This window comes from Panulirus ornatus, chromosome 6 (genome assembly GCF_036320965.1).
Source record: "Panulirus ornatus isolate Po-2019 chromosome 6, ASM3632096v1, whole genome shotgun sequence".
Classification (NCBI taxonomy): Eukaryota; Metazoa; Arthropoda; class Malacostraca; order Decapoda; family Palinuridae; genus Panulirus; species Panulirus ornatus.
Window position 1 is genome coordinate 12,111,569 of NC_092229.1, and position 20,526 is coordinate 12,132,094.

A 20,526-nucleotide genomic window follows, 5' to 3' on the forward strand; every position below is an offset into this window, starting at 1 on the left:
ACAGGGAGACAAGAAGAGAGCTTGCAACAACGGGTTCCACGACCTGCAGCAAGCAGCATTACAGACACGCAAGGGTAATAAAAACGCCGAGGTAAATACCGCTAACTGACGACTCCCTGCGGATGCTCACTAACAGACAATCGTACCCGGGGCCTCGGCAGCCAGATGTTTGGAGAGATATAAATCAAGTGGTTGAAGGAGTAGGAGAGTCGACGTGAACACCGACCCGTGACACGTGCAGGGCCACTAGCCTCCACCCTCCTCCACTGGAAGGCCTTCAACGCTGAGTCGAACACCGGAAACTATGTTAATCGTGTTTCCCCACGGGAAAACAGAATGAGAGATGAAGGCATATCCACCGTGTAAGTGGTGTCATACCACATGGAAGACTTTCATCACCAGTGCATTTAACACACACACACACACACACAGCTCACTGACGGTGATTAAACAGTGCCTTAAACACCAGCCCACCTGTGCTGGGGGAGGTTCATCGGTCATGCATAGGGGTAGATGATGAAGGGCGGGCCTCCCCCGACGATCGTAGGCGAGCCGCGCTGATGAACTCCCTCAAGTTTACTCTATTTCGACATCGTCGAGTTATTGGTATGCATCACGTCCCCTGACCTGCCCCACACCGTGCAGGCTGAGTCAACAACTCACGGTGAGTCACTGTATTCCCTCCGGAGCACACAACCTCTGACTTACAACCCCGACCTTACCTCCATCCCACACCCCTCCGAAGATTCACAGGTAGGCGTGATGACCGCTTGAATCGCAGCCACCCTCCTCCAGACCGTATCAGACTGATATGAAACACTGGAATCGTCTTCAGTCTGACTTTACATTCTGTGCTCGTGGCCATGAGTGATAGTGCGCCTGTAGGTGATCGTTATGACTGCTATCTCAAGACGTTTACCATAGGATTCTTCAACTAATTCGCCCACACTACCAAACACTTTCGTCCCTTATGCTCTCTCATTAGTCTCTACCAAAGAGGAATGGGGGAGGGAACATAACCATCTCTTAGCCACATCTTAACCACCCAGATGTTCTTCCGTACCAAGCGGACCTTAGTCTTCGGTGGTCCATCGAAGCCCGAGCGAGAAAGGCAAATGTGTGGGAGTCTGTAAGATCTTTTGGATCATCAGCTGGACACTAGGTTCCTCCCCGCTACACTTTCCAATCTTTCAGAAGATTCGCTTCTATTCTTTTTCCCTTGAAGGGGTAAGCATAGCAGTCAATGGTGGGTATATGGGTGGAGTTCTGGGAAAACTAATATGTATCATAAATTATGGTGTCGCTTAATTTGCAGTATACATACATGCATACATACATATATATATATATATATATATATATATATATATATATATATATATATATATATATATATATATATATATATATATATATATATTGAGTGAACAAACTGACCTAAGAGGGAAATAGATCTATACATCATTGTACGTTTTGAAAACATAACCATCTGCACTTGCAGATTTCTACAGATGAGGAGGGAGAACTGACATCAAAGATACGAGAGGAAGAGTAACAGAGACAAGCATGATATAATAAATAAACATATGATGGTAGACTTCCTTTCGAACTCAATCTGCTCCCTTCATCATGAATGCTATGCACGTAGTAAATTCTGAGAACAGGTATAATACACTGAAACATGACCTGTGCTGTGCACTAATGAGGGCATTTCCTATTGCAGTCCTACGTTCATTACGTGGTAAAAACCGAAGAGAGAATCATTTGAAAGTAGAACCAGTTTACAGCAGCACTTATCGCCAAGAGCATTTGGGTGAAGTACATGCTTTAAAGTCATTCATATTTCAATTTTGTTACTAAAATAGCTAGATATGTCAGAGGAAAAGTGTAATGAAATACACGATCATAAATTTCTTATCGCTGTGCTTCATTTCCTTATTATTGTTTGGTTGTTGTTGTTGTTTGCTCTGTGAACTACTTTCTTCATTTTCTTTTTTCTCTGGAGGGAAAGGTAATTAGGAAAGTCCGGGGGGAGAGGGTTGCGTATTGTCCTTTCAAAGTTTGTGGTACACCAGCTTAACATCAGCTGTGACTCTCCAGTGTCTGCCGGCCCACCTACATCTCTTTCTTTCTCCTCTTGTCTTCCTAGGATGAACAGCGAGATCATAATTATTACCTCACTAAAATTAAGATTATCAAACGGAACCTGTGTGTGTGTGTGTGTGTGTGTGTGTGTGTGTGTATGAGGAAGGTCGACACGAGGGAGCGAAGTGATGGGGAGGGAGGGAGGAAGGGAGGGGAAGCCAAACGAGGGGAGGCTAATGATGAGACCCCGATGCCACAGAGATCCCCCAACCCCCCTTCCCCTCAAATAAATAAATAAATAAATAAATAAATAAATCCCTCAGGGAGGGATGATGACCAGACATTAGTATAAGATAGGAGAGAATGTATCACCGGTGAATCTCCTCGCCTTTCGGACGCCATACTGGCGATGAGAGAGAGAGAGAGAGAGAGAGAGAGAGAGAGAGAGAGAGAGAGAGAGAGAGAGAGAGAGAGAGAGAGAGAGATAAGACTGTCCGCGAGATTCAAGATGTCTGAGGATACAGGAGTCGAGGAGGGAGTCAAAGACCCTCGGTAATGATAAGACGTCATAGTAACTGCACGACAGTCAAGAGCTGTACTTCTTAAAGTCATCAACAACTTCCTATCTTCTACAACACGTTAGGATGACCATAATGGCATGTAGATGTGGGAGACGATGTGACAACACTGGTCATCCTCTCTTCTGTCCTCAGTTCATTACTTTGTCTCTATTAGACGATGTGACAACACTGGTCATCCTCTCTTCTGTCCTCAGTTCATTACTTTGTCTCTATTTACGTCCCTGAGCTGGGCTTCTCTCAGAGGACAACCGCCTTCTTGTTTCCAACGGGGGTGGCTGGGTTAGGCCTGGGGCGCTCTCGCTCACACACACACACACACACACACACACACACACAAGCTCCCATCCACCCCCCCACTACATACCATCTTCTAACCTGTTACACACAGCTACAGCAAAATGATCCTCAAAATCCGTCGTCAGGTTTCTGTACCAGTGTAGCTCACTGCAGTGACACGCCAGCTAGTATCATACCCTGGGACCATACAGACCCAGCCAGGCATGTCACTAGTGACACGCCAGCTAGTATCATACCCTGGGTCCATACAGACCCAGCCAGGCATGCCACTCTGCTCCTAGTATGTGTTGGGTACAATGAGGCACAGCAGACTTGGCTAGTAGCTGACCCAAACGCTGTAAAAGACACACAGTCCGTCCAAAGCTACTCGCTTTACGACAGCGTGCACACGACAGTCCACGTTTTACGACGCTTATGTTCATGATGTGGCGTTCTTTACGAACGCAGTCCACGTAACGCTACTCGCTCTATATTGCCTATCCAGTATCATCCAATCCGACGCTATGGCACGGATGGTAAACCCGCACGAACGCAAGCACCCGACTCCATACGCACTACAGGACTCAACCAACGAACCATACGCTCTCTCCAATCAGACCAAACCAACTCTTTAAGCCATCCTTCCGATGCGCGCGCGCGACCAAACACCGCGCTCCTCGCTCGAATCCAACTCCCTCCATCTATCCACAATATACGGGCATCGAAGCCTTCCGTCCATTCGCATATAATGTTTTTGTCTCTCGAAGCGCCGCTGCTGCTGCTGCTGTCACTACTCACGATATAGACTGGCACAAACGAAACGAATGAAAATGACGAGCCTTAAATCACCAGAGGAAACCAGGACACGACCAACGCTTCCTTCCCAATCTCACGAAAATGAAAATTCGACTGTCAAATGCATGCAGATTTATCTTCCCATGGTATCCCCCCCCCCCAAAAAAAAGAGGGGGGGGAAGGGGAAGGAGGGGGTTGCGTTTGGAGCTGTGTGTTGGTCAGGTGGTGAAACTGACAGCTGGTCATATCTTCCTGGCGGGGGGTCGCCATCTGTTTTACGGGCTGATAAGGTAGCGCTTCCGGGGGTTTTTTTTTTTTTTTGGTCTTGGCACTTCGGGGCTGTTTACCACCTGCTGGTTAGTTGCTCCCTGTCTAGCCGTATTCTCTCTCTCTCTCTCTCTCTCTCTCTCTCTCTCTCTCTCTCTCTCTCTCTCTCTCTCTCTCCCAAACGCTTTACCGCCTCTTTGCTCTGTAGGTGGATAGCTGTTCCAGACAGTTTACTGTCAGTTTATGGGCTTCTCGTCAAAGGGCTACGACTTGGGTCAAGGGCTGTCTCGGGGGGGGACGCAATAAACTACCTGTTTGCTCTCCTGATCATCATCTGTTACAAGCAGGTCGTATTCCTCTCCTCCTCCTTCCTTCTTCCTCCTCCTCAGCATCAGGAGGAGGAGGAGCGATCTGAGACAGCATTTTCAGCCTCCCTCCCTCAGCAAGCAAGCAGGTCTTGAAGTGTTCCCGGGAAGTTGTCTGTGGGGGTTTTCGCGGTGGGTCGTCGTCTGCTCAGGAGGGAGTCCACGTCTATCTCGAGGGGGAAGGGACTGAAATATGCGAACATCAGACATCCGTAGTGAGGAAGATGGTCACCTCGCGTCTCCTTATGGCTTAATTGATACCCCCATCAACCGTTTAGAAATCGATCCAACATCTGATTTAGAAATCTAGCAAGCAATCAAGTGCATCACCTCAATGTGTGTGTGTGTGTGTGTGTGTGTGTGTGTGTGTGTGTGTGTGTGTGTGTGTGTGCGCGCGCGCATCAACGGACGCATCCATTTTTGTTCGGATGCACAAGTAAATCGTGATTACTGTAATGAAACTGCTGTTTTACCAACAGGGAAACATTATATATATATATATATATATATATATATATATATATATATATATATATATATATATATATATATATATAATGAGAGCTTATAACTCTATAGTATTAACCTCGGATCATCGGGGGAGATAATCCCGTCTAATTGATACAATCATCACCTTAGTCCGGCTACGCTTCAGGTCCAGAGGTGGGATTTGCTTCAGTATCCTCCTCTCCCTGTCCAACAGGCCTCTCTCTCTCTGGCCGGCTGGCTTAGTGGTATATACACAAACACAGAGACTGTGGTGTTAGCCTTATCACGAGGGAAGGAAAGACGTCCTTACCAACCCTTTAAAAGAGGCCACTCCTCCTCATCCTCCTTCTTCTGTTCCTCCTCCTCCTCGAGTCGCGATGCCTCTCCGAAACGAAATGAACCTTCCGTGCAAAGAGAGAGAGAGAGAGAGAGAGAGAGAGAGAGAGAGAGAGAGAGAGAGAGAGAGAGAGAGAGAGAGAGAGAGGACCAAACATTGGAAAACTGGGGCCTCGGTGTTTCTAGCAACACTAGATGAACTAAAGATACACAAACCTGATAGTAAGAAAAAATAAATATAAATGACATGATCAGCACGAAAGGATTCGAAGTCCACCAAAAAAAAAGGTGTTCGTGAGACGAATAACTCTTTAGAGAGATAATGGGATTGAAAGCTCCTGTTCTGTATCTGTATAGTGGCATGACCTCCTCCTCCCTCCTCCGTCGCGCTTGAGAACGAACGAGTCGGCCTTGTCGAGAGTGCTCAAACTGGCGAATCCCAGCCCCAAACCCTGTCCATCCCTCCTCATCCCTACAGACCAAACCTGCCCACTCCAACGTGCCACACCGTCAATCCTGAAGCTTATTGCTAATAACCAAAAACGGTATACATATAGACATAAGGGGTTAAGGAAGAAATTGTATTATACGATGTTTTAAAGCAGGAGTTGTGAAGACCACTGGTAAATTACAGCAGTGGCTTCTACAATTGCTTTTGTTACCTTGGAAAATTCCCCTGATGTGACCCGTGACTTGTATTGTGGGCGAATGTTGTGGGTTACAGGCCAGACTATAAGCGATGATATCGGCCCGTTTTCTCATTCCACTGTGAACACGACGGTATGATCGATCCCTTAAGGTGTACAACAAGGGTATAGGATTCCCTCCTCCTTTTGCTTGCTTGGAACCTTTCTAACTTGCGACCGTCATAGGTCAGGTCAAAAGCTAGGTGTCGATCAATACACACACACACACAGGTCGCACAGTCTTGCTCGAAGGGTCTAAATAAATATTCTCTCTCTCTCTCTCTCTCTCTCTCTCTCTCTCTCTCTCTCTCTCTCTCTCTCTCTCTCTCTCTCTCTCTCGTAAAATCACCGAGCGAACCTACGAATTATACAGAACGATCCAGATCCAGAAGTGAACGATTATACGTATGTATGTATGTATGTGCCTCTCCAGCTTCTCCCTTGGATAACGCACGTCAGTTTCTGATGCGAAATAGACAAAAAAGAAGAAAAAAAGGAAAGGAAATGAGGGGTAGGGGGGGAAGGGAAGGACGCGCGACGCTAAAAAAGAACAACGGTGATAACACGGCAACGCTTGGCACATTTGAATACAAGTGATCAATTAAAAACCGGAACAGAGGATGCAATCAGCAGGTAAAAGGGGGAGGGGGGAGGGGGGGGTTGGTAAGGGAAGGGGGTATTTAAAAACCTATGATTTGATGCCAACACTATTTATTCACCTCCATCACAGGACGCCAACACGTCACAAGACAAAAATTCGACACTTTTCCCCGGCGTCCATTAACCTGCCGTCGTCCTCATCCCCCACCCACCACCACCACAATTAACCACACCACACAACTACTACCACGTCTACAACCATACCACACTACTGCACTTTACCTGGTAACGCTGAACAGCGCCCCTCACCATGTAACAGTGGAAAACTACATTCACCATGCAACACTAGGCCACGACTGCCCTCACCATGTAACACTAGGGCACTGCCCTCACCATCTAACACTAGGCCACTACCCTCACCATGTAACACTAGCCCACTACCCTCACCATGTAACACTAGGCCACTACCCTCACCATGTAACAGTAGGCCACTGCCCTCGCCATGTAACTCCCCTCCCTAGGTAACACTGGCATTGTCACACAGTAAGGACACACTGGTGGCATCTGTCTCGACCGCCAATTTACCAAGTAGGTACATCCCTGACACCCGCTGCTGCTCAACCCCTCGTGTCATGACGTTCAACCCTTGGGGTATAATGGCCTGTCCTTTTAAAGGCGGAGTCAAATGTCGCGCCACCATAGTGCTGGATCCTGCCGTTCGTGTAGCGGAGCGCTTCATCAACGTGCACAAAAGGGGGCAGGAGGGAAGGGGTTCATCTTTCGTCCTGACACGAACTGAAAACAAGAGGGGTTAGGGGAGGGACCAACCCAAAGGCCCGACGTAAGGAAACAGTAGGTAAAATGACCTATCAGAAGTGATTCAGAAGGGTACTGCAGTCATAGTTGAAGAAGAAGAAGAAGAAGAAGAAGAAGACGACGAAGAAGAAGACGAAGAAGAAGAAGAAGACGAAGAAGAAGAAGAAGAAGAAGAAGAAGAAGACGAAGAAGAAGAAGAAGAAGAAGAAGACGAAGAAGAAGAAGATGAAGAAAAAGAAGAAGATGAAGAACAAGAAGAAGAAGACGACGAAGACTGTCGTGGTGAGGGATATGAAAATCAGTATAAAAAAAAAAGTGAGATTAATCACTATTATAAGATTCGGTGAAACATATGTACAAATCAAAGAGAACGAACCTTGGACAACCCTCACCATACGCCCCCTCCCAGTAGCAGTCATTCACTTTAACTTCAAAGCTGAAAAAAAATGAGGAGACTGGTATGGTTTTCAGCTTATGTGAAGTTGTTGGGAAATTGGCGCGCTGTGTGTGTGTGTTCGTGTGCACACACACATGTGTCCCAGCGCACAAACTCCATGACATAAACAACACGGCCAGACGCAGCAATTAACCTTATCGTTGGTGTATTACGACGAAAACATGGGAAATTAAAAGAAAAAAAACCTCGGCTGCCAGGGAAAGCGAAGTGAGGTTTTCGTCTGTTCTTTTGATTTCTAGCCGTGTTTCACCGGACTCTGCCGTTCATTTGCCACACATAAATCCCTGATCTTCACATGTTACTTATAACCGCAATATTACTTAAATGTTGGTATACCTCAAACGCGCTCTCGTAATCCACCTATACAAAGCGAAGGAAGTCACTTATTAAGCTTTTCTTCCACTTCTGCAACATACTTTTGTGGTCTTAAGTTAAACAGTTCAGGTCGATTTTTCGTACCCTCTGACTGGCATGGGATGAATGAAAAACTTTTTGCGGTGTAAATTCAGTAACCCGAATACTGCTAGACTATGTAAAGTAGCTCGGCTCTGTATGTAAAGTAGCTAAGCTATATATGCAAAGTAGCTAAGCTATGTATGCAAAATAGCTAGGCTATGTATGCAAAGTAGCTAAGCTATGTATGCAAAATAGCTAGGCTATGTATGCAAAGTAGCTATGTATGCAAAATAGCTAAACTATGTATGTAAAGTAGCTAAGCTATGTATGCAAAATAGCTAGGCTATGTATGTAAAGTAGCTAAGCTATGTATGCAAAGTAGCTAAGCTATGTATGCAAAGTAGCTAAGCTATGTATGCAAAATAGCTAAGCTATGTATACAAAATAGCTAGGCTATGTATGCAAAGTAGCTAGGTTATGTATGTAAAGTAGCTAGGCTACGTATGTCAAATTGCTAAAATTGCTATATGTAAAGTAGCTACGCTATATGTGTAAAGTAGCTACGCTATATATGTAAAGTACCTACGCTATATATATATATGTAAAGTAGCTAGGCTATGTAAAGTCGTTACGAAAGCTTTGCAAACAAAACTAAAAATTCATAATCAGAAATACATTTTAGCTCCTCTACGACTTACATGCCTACTTTGAACTGATACTGGACTGGATTGGATTATAAAAGTCAGTATTATAAGCCAAGCACTGGAGCTTCGATTCTAAGGCTATTCAGCGCTCGTAATACAGACTAGAAAAAAAAAAAAATAACTGATATTCGAGAGCTACTGATGGGAACCCAAGATCAAAGCTTCTATATTTGGGTTCATGGTCACACCTACTCCTGAAGATGGTTCATGACCAGAGCCTCTCAAGATGATGGTTCATGACCAGAGCCTCTCAAGATGATGGTTCATGACCAGAGCCTCTCAAGATGATGGTTCATGACCAGAGCCTCTCAAGATGATGGTTCATGACCAGAGCCTCTCAAGACTAAGGGCGTATGACCACAGCCTCCTGACGAAGGTCCACGACCACAGCCTCAAGATGATGGTTCATGATCACTGGTTCATGACCACAGCCTCAAGATGATGGTTCATGATCACTGGTTCATGACCACAGCCTCAAGATGATGGTTCATGATCACTGGTTCATGACCACAGCTTCAAGATGATGGTTCATGACCACTGGTTCATGACCACAGCCTCAAGATGATGGTTCATGATCACTGGTTCATGACCACAGCCTCAAGATGATGGTTCATGATCATTGGTTCATGACCACAGCTTCAAGATGATGGTTCATGACCACTGGTTCATGACCACAGCCTCAAGATGATGGTTCATGATCACTGGTTCATGACCACAGCCTCAAGATGATGGTTCATGACCACTGGTTCATGACCACAGCTTCAAGATGATGGTTCATGATCACTGGTTCACGACCACAGCCTCAAGATGATGGTTCATGATCACTGGTTCATGACCACAGCCTCAAGATGATGGTTCATGATCACTGGTTCATGACCACAGCCTCAAGATGATGGTTCATGATCACTGGTTCATGACCACAGCCTCAAGATGATGGTTCATGATCATTGGTTCACGACCACAGCCTCAAGATGATGGTTCATGACCACTGGTTCATGACCACAGCCTCAAGATGATGGTTCATGATCACTGGTTCATGACCACAGCCTCAAGATGATGGTTCATGATCATTGGTTCATGACCACTGGTTCACGACCACAGCCTCAAGATGATGTGGTTCATGACCATAGCCTCAAGATGAGGGGGGACTCATGATCTCGAGGCTCTAGCTTAAAGCGCATCATCACACACCCCAGCGATCACACCCTCCAGGCGGTGGCTTCATGATCACACACACACACACACACACACACACACAGAAAAGCAATGAGACCGGCTGGCCCGGATTCCCGACACGAAACTAACTTTCCGTGAGGTGGTGAGGGGGAAATTATTTGGGTCTGGCTGATTCCCGTGGTGCTGATATGAAGGAAAGGGTGGACTTAAAATCCCCCCCTATACGAAAGACGAGAGTTATATAGACGAAACTTTTCACAAAATACATTTTCCTTTGTACACATCCAATAGACTCTAAAGGGTACGTCCTTCCTTGGTTGAATGAAAACATCCGTGTGGGGGTAATCCATTTCATAGGCAGCTCCTTCTCCAACACCATTACTCCTTCTCTACCACCATCGCTTCCCTTTTTCCAACCGCACTCCCTCTCCCTTTAATGATACCTTGAATATTGCAGGAAAACTTATCGCTTCGGTGTCGGTGAAGGCAATAAAATATCGCATAAGGGTACGTGCACCAAGCAAAAACATAGTAAAATATGTGAATATATTAAGTATCTTCCGGAAAATAGCTTTTGAATGGGAATCTAACCAGAAAATCAACTTCGTATGAGCAAATGAAGCAAAACTTTATATGTAAGTGTACTAAGCAAAATATTTTCGAATGAATATCTTGCGTGTATCATGTGAAATACGATATACGTACCTGTATTGTGAAAGCACATCGAATAGAATGCAACATGGGTGTGAACATATCAAGCAAAAACATCACGAACTTGAGTATACTGACTGAACAGTATATCACACAGTATGATTTGAGTATGTCAAGTAGAACACCATTACCTGAGCTGAGGGTTGAGGTACCAGCAATATCATTCAAGCACCAGGAGAGCAAAAGCGAGAACTTGTCTATAGGAAGGTAAGAACACTGAAGAGTCGCTAGACTCTTGCCAGCAGCTGGTTAAAACGTGATCGCAGAGTCACCTCAACGAGGATGAGTATCAACGTCAGAGGAATGGGGAAAGAAAGAATTGGAGCGATGTGACATACAGGGGTCGACGTGCTCTCAATGAACTGAACTAGGACAGATGCAGCGTCCAAGGTAAACCATGGAGAGGTTGTGGATAAGGGCCTGTGGTGCCGGCACATTACATATGTTAGCAAGACAGAGGCTGAGAGGATGTAGCCTTTATTTTTTTTCTGGTTCGTCTGTTCCTGGCTCTACCTCGTTAACGCAAGAAACGGCGAATCACGTGTAGTTCAATAAAGTTATGAAAAAAAAAGTAAAGTTCGCCAACGACTTCATCTACACCCAGTGGACCAGTGACGTGAAGGTTGTGTAACATTCTCTTGCCCCTGTTACTATGACAGGCACTTAAGCTCGTTAACCATCACGCACCTTCTAAGCACTCAATTCGTCCCCTCAGTTCTAAGTCAAATACACGTGTTCACCCGTCCCCTCACACACACACACACACACACACACACACACAGGCCCCATGAGTGTAGAACTCCCTTCCTGTACAGTGTAAATAAGTAATTACGGACGGTATTTACATAAACACGAGTGATGGGGCCCCACGAGTGTAAAACTGCCTCCCCCGTACAGCACAAATAGGTAATTGCAGACAGGTAATTACCCACACACACACACACACACACACCAGCACACCTGCAAAATCGCACGCTTACAAATAAAGGAAGAATGATGACAAACGAACGAAAAACTCTGGGATTTCTAATTCCCAGCGCTCACTGCGACGGCGACCAATTCTTGGAAGTAAACAATTAACTTGATTCTTCAGTCTTCTAATTTTCCCTTCTCTTTTTTCCAATTCTAAGAATCATTCTTCAGTCTTCTAATTTTCCCTTCTCTTTTTTCCAATTCTAAGTATCATTCTTGCTTCTCCATACCTTGTTTTGTTTTTTTTTTCCCCCTCCCATTACTTACTATATATGATAAAGTAACTTTAAATCTCTGTTATCTGCGATTATTTCCAGACTTGCCCTTCCACTGCGAATATCTCTCTGCTGACACTGACTGCTTCAGTTATCATATTCGTGCAATCACCTTCGCAACATCTTTCCTCGTTCCACAGCGTCTTTTCTCGTAAATTCGGCCACACTTCCACCACTTAATTCGCCAAATTGCCCGAGAAGAAGGAAAGTTTGAACAGCGAACCGCTCGAAAAATTCACCAAATGACTGAATCACTCACTCAAAAAGGACACTTTAAGTCACTAATTGGCGAACCCATTGATTCGCTAATATCATTTCTCTCTCGTGCTCATATAACTGGTCTGAACTCCTTCCGAACGGCTGATGCATGGGACTAAGACAGTTATTCAATGGTTCACTGTTTATCAGTTACGATAATAGAATCATAACATCACTAATAACAATAATGATGATGCCACTACTACTACTACTACTACTACTACTACTGACACTATTGCTACTACTACTGCTACTAGTGATAGCCAAAGGCTGAAAACATAGTACATCCTGTATACAAAGACTGGGTTGGCAAACAACTAATACTTTACACAATGGACAGAACGGAACTGTTCCTGTACAGCGGCGTGTTCTAGTTCGCACAGGTTCGGTGTGTGGTGTTGCCGTGGTGCAGTTTAGTGACACTGAACACAACGTCATCCCCAGCTGTGTGTCCGATGAGGCCCTGGTGATGGATGGGTCATAGACAAGGACAAGCATAAGCACATGCAGCTCTTAATGCAAATAGCCATCGACACTAAGACCAACACGCTATGACCCCCTCCAGCTATTGACTTGTACCACACCACGACCCCTCCAGCTATTGACTTGTACCACACCACGACCCCTCCAGCTGTTGACTTGTACCACACCACGACCCCTCCAGCTGTTGACTTGTAGCACACCACGACCCCTCCAGCTGTTGACTTGTAGCACACCACGACCCCTCCAGCTGTTGACTTGTACCACACCACGACCCCTCCAGCTGTTGACTTGTAGCACACCACGACCCCTCCAGCTGTTGACTTGTAGCACACCACGACCCCTCCAGCTATTGACTTGTAGCACACCACGACCCTTCCAGCTGTTGACTTGTACCACACCACGACCCTTCCGACCGCTGACTTTACCACATCTCGACCCCGCCAAGAGCGAGCTGGTGTGGACACAAGATCTTTAAATAGTCCCAAAATTTCCCCACAGTTTTTTTTTTTTTTTTTTAATAAATTGACACTGTAGCAAGACACAGCCTAAGAACGATACAGACCCATCGACAGACACGAATATGATAGAATCAGTTACAAAATCATGTATGATCTTTTCTTACTGGCCTGCTGCCCTCCCCACGACAAAAACCATATATAAACATTCTTATATAGAGATATATAGATATATTCTCTGAAGTATATATATATATATATATATATATATATATATATATATATATATATATATATATATATATATATATATTGTTTTTCTTTCAAACTATTCGATATTTCCCGCATTAGCGAGGTAGCGTTAAGAACAGAGGACTGGGCCTTTTTTGGAATATCCTCACCTGGCCCCCTCTGTTCCTTCTTTTGGAAAATTAAAAAAAAAAAAAAAACCTAGACACACACACACACACACACACACACACACACACACACACACACACACGCACGCACACACCACCGAACCAATCAGAGCGTTCTGGAGCGACGTGTAACGTAAACAAGCACACGAGGTCAACCACGTAAACAATTAACGCCTCTAATAAAAAAAAAAAAAAAACCTACAAAAATATACATTATTTTCTTCTTTTTTCTAAAGGAAAACCGACCTAGTAAATGGAATCTGGCAAGGACGTAATAAAATGAAGTGTCACACGCACGCGGCCATACATACAATCCCCCTTCCCCCCTTCCATCCCACCGCAGCCGCCCCAAACCCCGCGAGAAATCGACAGACACCGACGCCCCAGGTCACTGGAAGCCCGAAAAAATGAGAGAGAGAGAGAGAGAGAGAGAGAGAGAGAGAGAGAGAGAGAGAGAGAGAGAGAGAGAGAGCGCTGGCGAACGTGAAACGCCAACACTTGCGAACGTGATCCATCATGTTTCCTCCTCCTCCCCCAACACACTCTCTCTCTCTCACTCACTCACCATCACCATCATCACCATCATCATCACCACCACCACCATCATCATCAAATTCACTAGACACCACCAAACGCATCGCCAGTTCGCCCGCCCTCGACAAACGTAAAATACCTCCCTCCGCCACACCCTCCACACACAGCTGGCCGGTCCCCAATACCTCCCTCCCTCTTGCGTCAGAGAGCTTACTCTTCACCACAGCCACCTACACCACCACCAGCCGATGACCTGACCCTGCAGGGGTGGGTGTGGTGAGGGTGTGGTCATCAATGGACAGGGTATGGATGCCGATTTTTCGAAAAATAACGAACGAAAAAGAGAAAAAAAGAACAAAAACATGACAACATGCTTCCCTCCAACAATAACAAAGATAATTGATATCAGCGATGGCACAAATGATTTTTAGGATGATCAATAGTTTACTTTGATCACCGATGATCATTATCATCCTAATCTCTCTACTGACGCAGGTGTACTGAGGAGGTGGTAACGAAGACAAGTCCTTCACCAGCGAGGACACGGGGCGTTGTTGGGTCGTACTCATGAGAGCCTCCGCGATGAAGATGAGGGGTAGTTGAGTAGGGTGAACAGGGCAATGATCCAATCTTAGTTTCAAGGTCTACCTTGAACAGGACAATGATCCAATCTTAGTTTCAAGGTCTACCTTGAACAGGACAATGATCCAATCTTAGTTTCAAGGTCTACCTTGAACAGGACAATGATCCAATCTTAGTTTCAAGGTCTGCCTTGAACAGGACAATGATCCAATCTTAGTTTCAAGGTCTACCTTGAACAGGACAATGATCCAATCTTAGTTTCAAGGTCTGCCTTGAACGGGAACAATGATCCAATCTTAGTTTCAAGGTCTACCTTGAACGCAGCATTGATGATGATGATGATGATGATGATGACTAGGGGGGGGGGTGCGTGAAGATGAGGCTCTAGTGACGAACATGAACAGTGGACATGAGGGGTATGGTGTGAGGGGGTGAGTATGTGGTGAAGAGTGGGCCGTCGGCTTTGAACCTAGCTCTGTGAAGATGAGGGCACTGTGAAAATGAAGGTGAAGTGAAGGATGGTATAACCACCCACAAAAAATACAAGCAATAGATTAGAGGAAGAGTGAGGTGTTAATCCCGTACTACAACCTATACAGGGAAAGACACAGGGAATGGGAAAGGATTGTGAAGACACTGGCTATACAATAAAGATGTACTTGTATTATCTGAAACCAATAAATCCCTCAAATGATGTGATAAAAGCGTTCGTTTACATTATTGAAAACCTACTAAAATATGGTTAACGACCTAATCTATATGCCAGCAGATGCGACAAACTTTGATAACCCAGTCTCAAATACGATCATTTCACGGAACTTTAAGCTCACACACTTGAAGTGGAAAGGGATAGGAAACAGAACAGTAAGGTCTTGAATCTATCTTGAACACGTCAAGATGTTCAAGATTCTTCGATACGAAGTCGCAACTTGACCTTGACATCCTTCTAATGACCCTTGACAGCTGAGAGAATCCTTGTAGCCCAAATAGGCAACCACCCAACTGACCTGGAGAAGAGCTCAGATGAACAGCATCAAGTTAGGAAACCACCATACAAGCTTTGAAACGCACCTCAAGTCAGCAAAAACCGAAGGACCAAAGAACAAGACAATGTGCAGCATCCTGCCTTTGCTAATAATGATGACCATTTCGACTACAAGGGCACTCAGATCACAACCTAAAATACGTATACTCCGACTCACGTTAATCATCATGCTTCCTCTACAAGCAATCAGGCTTTAACACACCCCACTACTCCACACTGTCCCCCCTAAATCTTTTTCCTCACGATCTTCTTCCTTCACCTAACACGAAATCCCATTTTCTTATGAATCCACCTTCCTAAATACCTCTCGTGCTTTCTACCTACCTCATTCCCTCACACTTCATGCTACTCTTCTCCATAGGCCTTGAGGAATCTTCACACCAACCCTCACGAGCCCTGTACTACACACGCTCATACTACCTCTCAACTCATCCATAACCTCACAGTATCCCTCACTCCCTGCCTTTGCACTACCTCACGATCACTTTACTCCACCCTTCATACAACTAGGCGAGAAAGACTTTCCTCCCCCTACGAAACCTCACACTTACCAGTCATGTTCTCCCTGTTCCATCTCCCTCAAAACTACCCTTCCAGAACACGCTCACTCAGTCGTATGAACCTGACCTAGCTCAATTATGGATTCCATTTACCCCATGCCCCCTTCATATTACCCCTCACGCCCATCCAAAATATTACCCCATACGCTCTCGCTAACCCTCATCCTCCTTTCTGTATCTCATCATTCCTCTTCCACACCTCTTCCTTGATCATCCCAAGCCACTCTTCCCATCTCACCTCCACACCTCACTCCACCACACCTCTACTCCTCTCTTCCACACTGCCGGCAATGGCTTGGGGAACAAGAAGACGCGTCTTACCCACAGAATCCTACATGTCGCTCTAGATTTTGTTGCTCTACGACTCGCAAGAAATAAGGTGACAGAAAGAATACGAAAGTGAATGAAAAAAAAAAAAATAAACTTGACTGAAGAGACCGCAAAGGTAATCTGTGAGGAAAGTCTGACTACCACAACTGAAACGTCGCATTTTCATTTCATTTCATCTAGTTATTATTAAATCCAGGAAGACTAGACTTAAAGGCTGGACCTGTAGGGGGAAAAAAAACTTCATTATGGATGCGACATTAAACCAGGTCTGGTTTTGCATCAGTGTTATCTTTCTCTCGTCTGTCATTATGCAAATATGACTAATTCTTCCTCTCTCTCTCTCTCTCTCTCTCTCTCTCTCTCTCTCTCTCTCTCTCTCTCTCTCTCTCTCTCTCCACAAAACCAGCTGCACGACATTAACTCTGAGCATTCCACTTTCCTCGGAAAAAGCTACGTTATTCCACGATTTAGAAAAAAAAGGACAGACTTAACTAATAAGGTATATGATCAAAAAGAAAATGAAATACGTTATGACACTTGCTCGCTACATAAAGAAATACATATATGGCAAATATGGGAAGCATAGTTTGAGGTCTAAATACAAGAGAGTTTATCAGCGAGAGAAGGAAAGAACCCAGCTCACACGTTTAAAAAAAAAAAAAGGGTGCATCAAATGTTTCAAGCCAGATGTACGTCCAGGTGCGGCAAACATGTGTGGTTGTAGAGCAGGTGATGGAATACCACACCACCACCAATCTACGTGTGGCGGCACCACACTTCCCAACACAACAATACTACTACTACTACTACTTCAACCACTACTACTACTACTACTGCTTTAACAACTACTACTACTACTACTTCAACCACTACTACTACTACTACTACTACGACTACTACTTCAACCACCACTACTACTACTACTACTTCTTCAACCACTACCACTACTACTACTACTTCAACCACTACTACTACTACTATTACTTCAACCACAACTACTACTACTACTGCTACTTCAACCACTATTACTACTACTACTACCAGCACTACTACTACTGCTACTACTACTACTATCATCACTACTTCTACTACTACTTCCACTACTACTACTACTACTACTACTACTACTACTACCACTACACTTCTCTGTCTGTTCTCCTCAAGACGCCTGGCAGACAGACACCTCTATGGCATTACAAAAAGCCCTTCCGGGTAAAAAGGAAATTGAGACTGTCCGTCATAACAGTAGGCGACATATTTTTGAACTCTTGCATAATCTAAAATTTCCCCCTCAACAGATACAAGACTTTTTTCTATTTTACGTGTAATTTCATCTCAACGGATCATAGATAAGAATTCAAGATATCAAATGTATATTTAAGAGTCTAAGATATCGAATATATATACACTTAACAATTTCCTTGTCTAGTTTTAGTTACGAAGCGAGAGTTGACATGACCTACACACACCACACACCCTCCGACGCACATTGGCGTTCACAATCGCCTACTCCTCCCATCTGCCACATGGACAGGTCTGTTCGTCACTTGGATCGTCCTTACCTCTCAGTAACGTCTGACACTTGTATCCACAGTAACCTGACGACAGCCCCAAGCAAACCACCTCTAGGAGGAGGAGGACTCCTCCTCTTGGAGAGATGGCGAAACAGTAGCAAGGTTAAGGTTTAGCTTGCCCTCCCGTATGTGTATATATCTTCAGGTCGTGTGGCACGTCGGTAGAAGGAGGGTCAGCTTTAAACTACTTCTTTAGGGGGGGGCACTCCACCTTGGGATCACGTGCTCGGCCTAAGCAGACGCCAGCCAACACCTCCTCCTCCTCCTCCTCCCCTCACTTTCTGAGGGAGGGAGGGTGTGTGTTGCGGGTGGATTAGATCATCGGCAGTTAGTGGGGTCAAGGTGCACCGAGGATCGATCATGTGTCTTCTCATTCTTCGGAGTCAACTGTCTTTTTTTTTCTCTTGTTGAATTTCTGCAGAGTTTCAAGTCAGAAGTATTTCCCACGAGTCACGAATGTACACTGTGTTGACATACACAACACACAAGCACACATCTATATATGTGTGTGTGTGTGTGTATATATATATATATATATATATATATATATATATATATATATATATATATATATATATATATATATATGAAAGTGTGTCAGTTTGGGGGTGTAAATGTATATCAATGTACAGGTCATTTTGTGTACGCGTGTTTGTGTGTGTGTGGTGTGTGGGTGTGTGTGTGTGTGTGTGTGGTGTGTGTGTGGTGTGTGTGTGGTGTGTGTCTCACCAGTGACAGCCAGTAGACCCTTATCAGTGTCATTAATCCACTTTCCATCATAGAAAATCCTCCTAATTGACTACAACACATTTCCCCATTTTCGTAACATCTTGTGAGAGCACACGACAGAATACTGCTGCTGCTGCTGGTGCACCACCACCACCACTAGAGTTCACACCACATCTATGGGTGGTGTGGTGGAGTGTGGTGTGGTGTGTGGTGGAGAGGAGACTTTCCTTTTAGGATGGTGTGGCTCCCCACCAAAACGTGTCTTAATTCCACTTACTACAGAAAAAAAAACAAAAAAAAAAACCTTGTCCATATTTCCATGGGTAGGATTCATGGCACAAAGCACTTCCAACGCGGCGTGGTGCACGCACGCACGCACTTTCCACGCAACGTGGTGCACACGCACGCACTCTCAACGCAACGTGGTGCGCGCACTTTAACCTCCAACACACCGGGACTGCCCTACGCCTAGTAATGTGGTGCGCGTAACCAAGGCACCACCTGTTTGCGACACGAACTCACGCTGCTAGTGAGAGCGAAAGAGAGTGCGAGTGAGAGAGAGAGAAAAGGGGAGAGAGAACAGGGAGTCGACACGTCCGTCTGGTTCACCCGCCACCATAACACTGAGGCTATTCCCACGGGCCTCCCTTCCCCCTGTCTCCTCCTCCTCCTCCTCCACCACCATTCGCACACACACTCGCACACACACACACACTCGCACTGCCCTGCCACCACGGCCAATATGCTGTTCCTGCCACCAATAAATACATATCTGGTGGCGTCATTAATATCAGTGTTGGCACAACTCTGCGAAATGGGATGTGCCTTGTTGCTATGCTGTTATTGTACGATGCTGTCCCAGCCGTGACAATGACTGTGGGCCACCATTCTGCTTCTCTCGTGATATGCTGCTATTGAAATATGCTGCTGCTCCAATCATTGCTATTGGCACCGCTCTGCTCCTGTGATAGGCTGCTGCTGTTACTATGCTGTTAGTGTGGTATGCTGCTCCTATGCTGTTACAGTTAGATGCTGTTCTACTCGTCAATAGATCACTTATGCTGCTGTTGTTGCTATGTTACTACTGGAACAAGTTTTTCATATCTTGGCACGCTACTGCTTTTATTACGTTGCTGTTGTCACACGCCACTGCTGTTGTAACACGCCACTGCTGTTGTAACACGCCACTGCTGTTGTAACACGCCACTGCTGTTATAACATTCTGCGGCTGGTCCTATACTGCTGTCGTAACACGCCACTGCTGTTGTAACATTCTGCTGCTGGTCCTATACTGCTGTTGTAACACGCCAATGCTGTTGTAACACGCCACTGCTGTTGTCACACGCCACTGATGTTGTAACATTCTGCTGCTGGACCTATACTGCTGTCGTAACACGCCGCTGCTGTTTTAACACGCCACTGCTGTTGTCACACGCCACTGCTGTTATAACATTCTGCAGCTGGCCTTACACTGCTGTTGTGACAATGCTGCTGTCACAACTGCTGCTGTGTTAACATGCCGCTGCTGTCGCTATGCTGCTGTTTTAGCAGACAGCTGCTGTTACTATAC

The 20,526-nt window shown here is 45.2% G+C and overlaps 1 long non-coding RNA gene across 1 annotated transcript in view; it reads right to left on the minus strand.

The window, feature by feature from the left end:
• LOC139748937 (uncharacterized) overlaps positions 1–19,593 on the minus strand; it is a 103,659-nt gene extending 84,066 nt beyond the window's left edge. Inside the window, exon 1 of the long non-coding RNA XR_011712844.1 lies at positions 19,479–19,593. This is a non-coding gene — a long non-coding RNA (uncharacterized lncRNA). The remainder of the gene's footprint in view (positions 1–19,478) is intronic.
• Between the last annotated feature and the right edge of the window lie 933 nt (positions 19,594–20,526).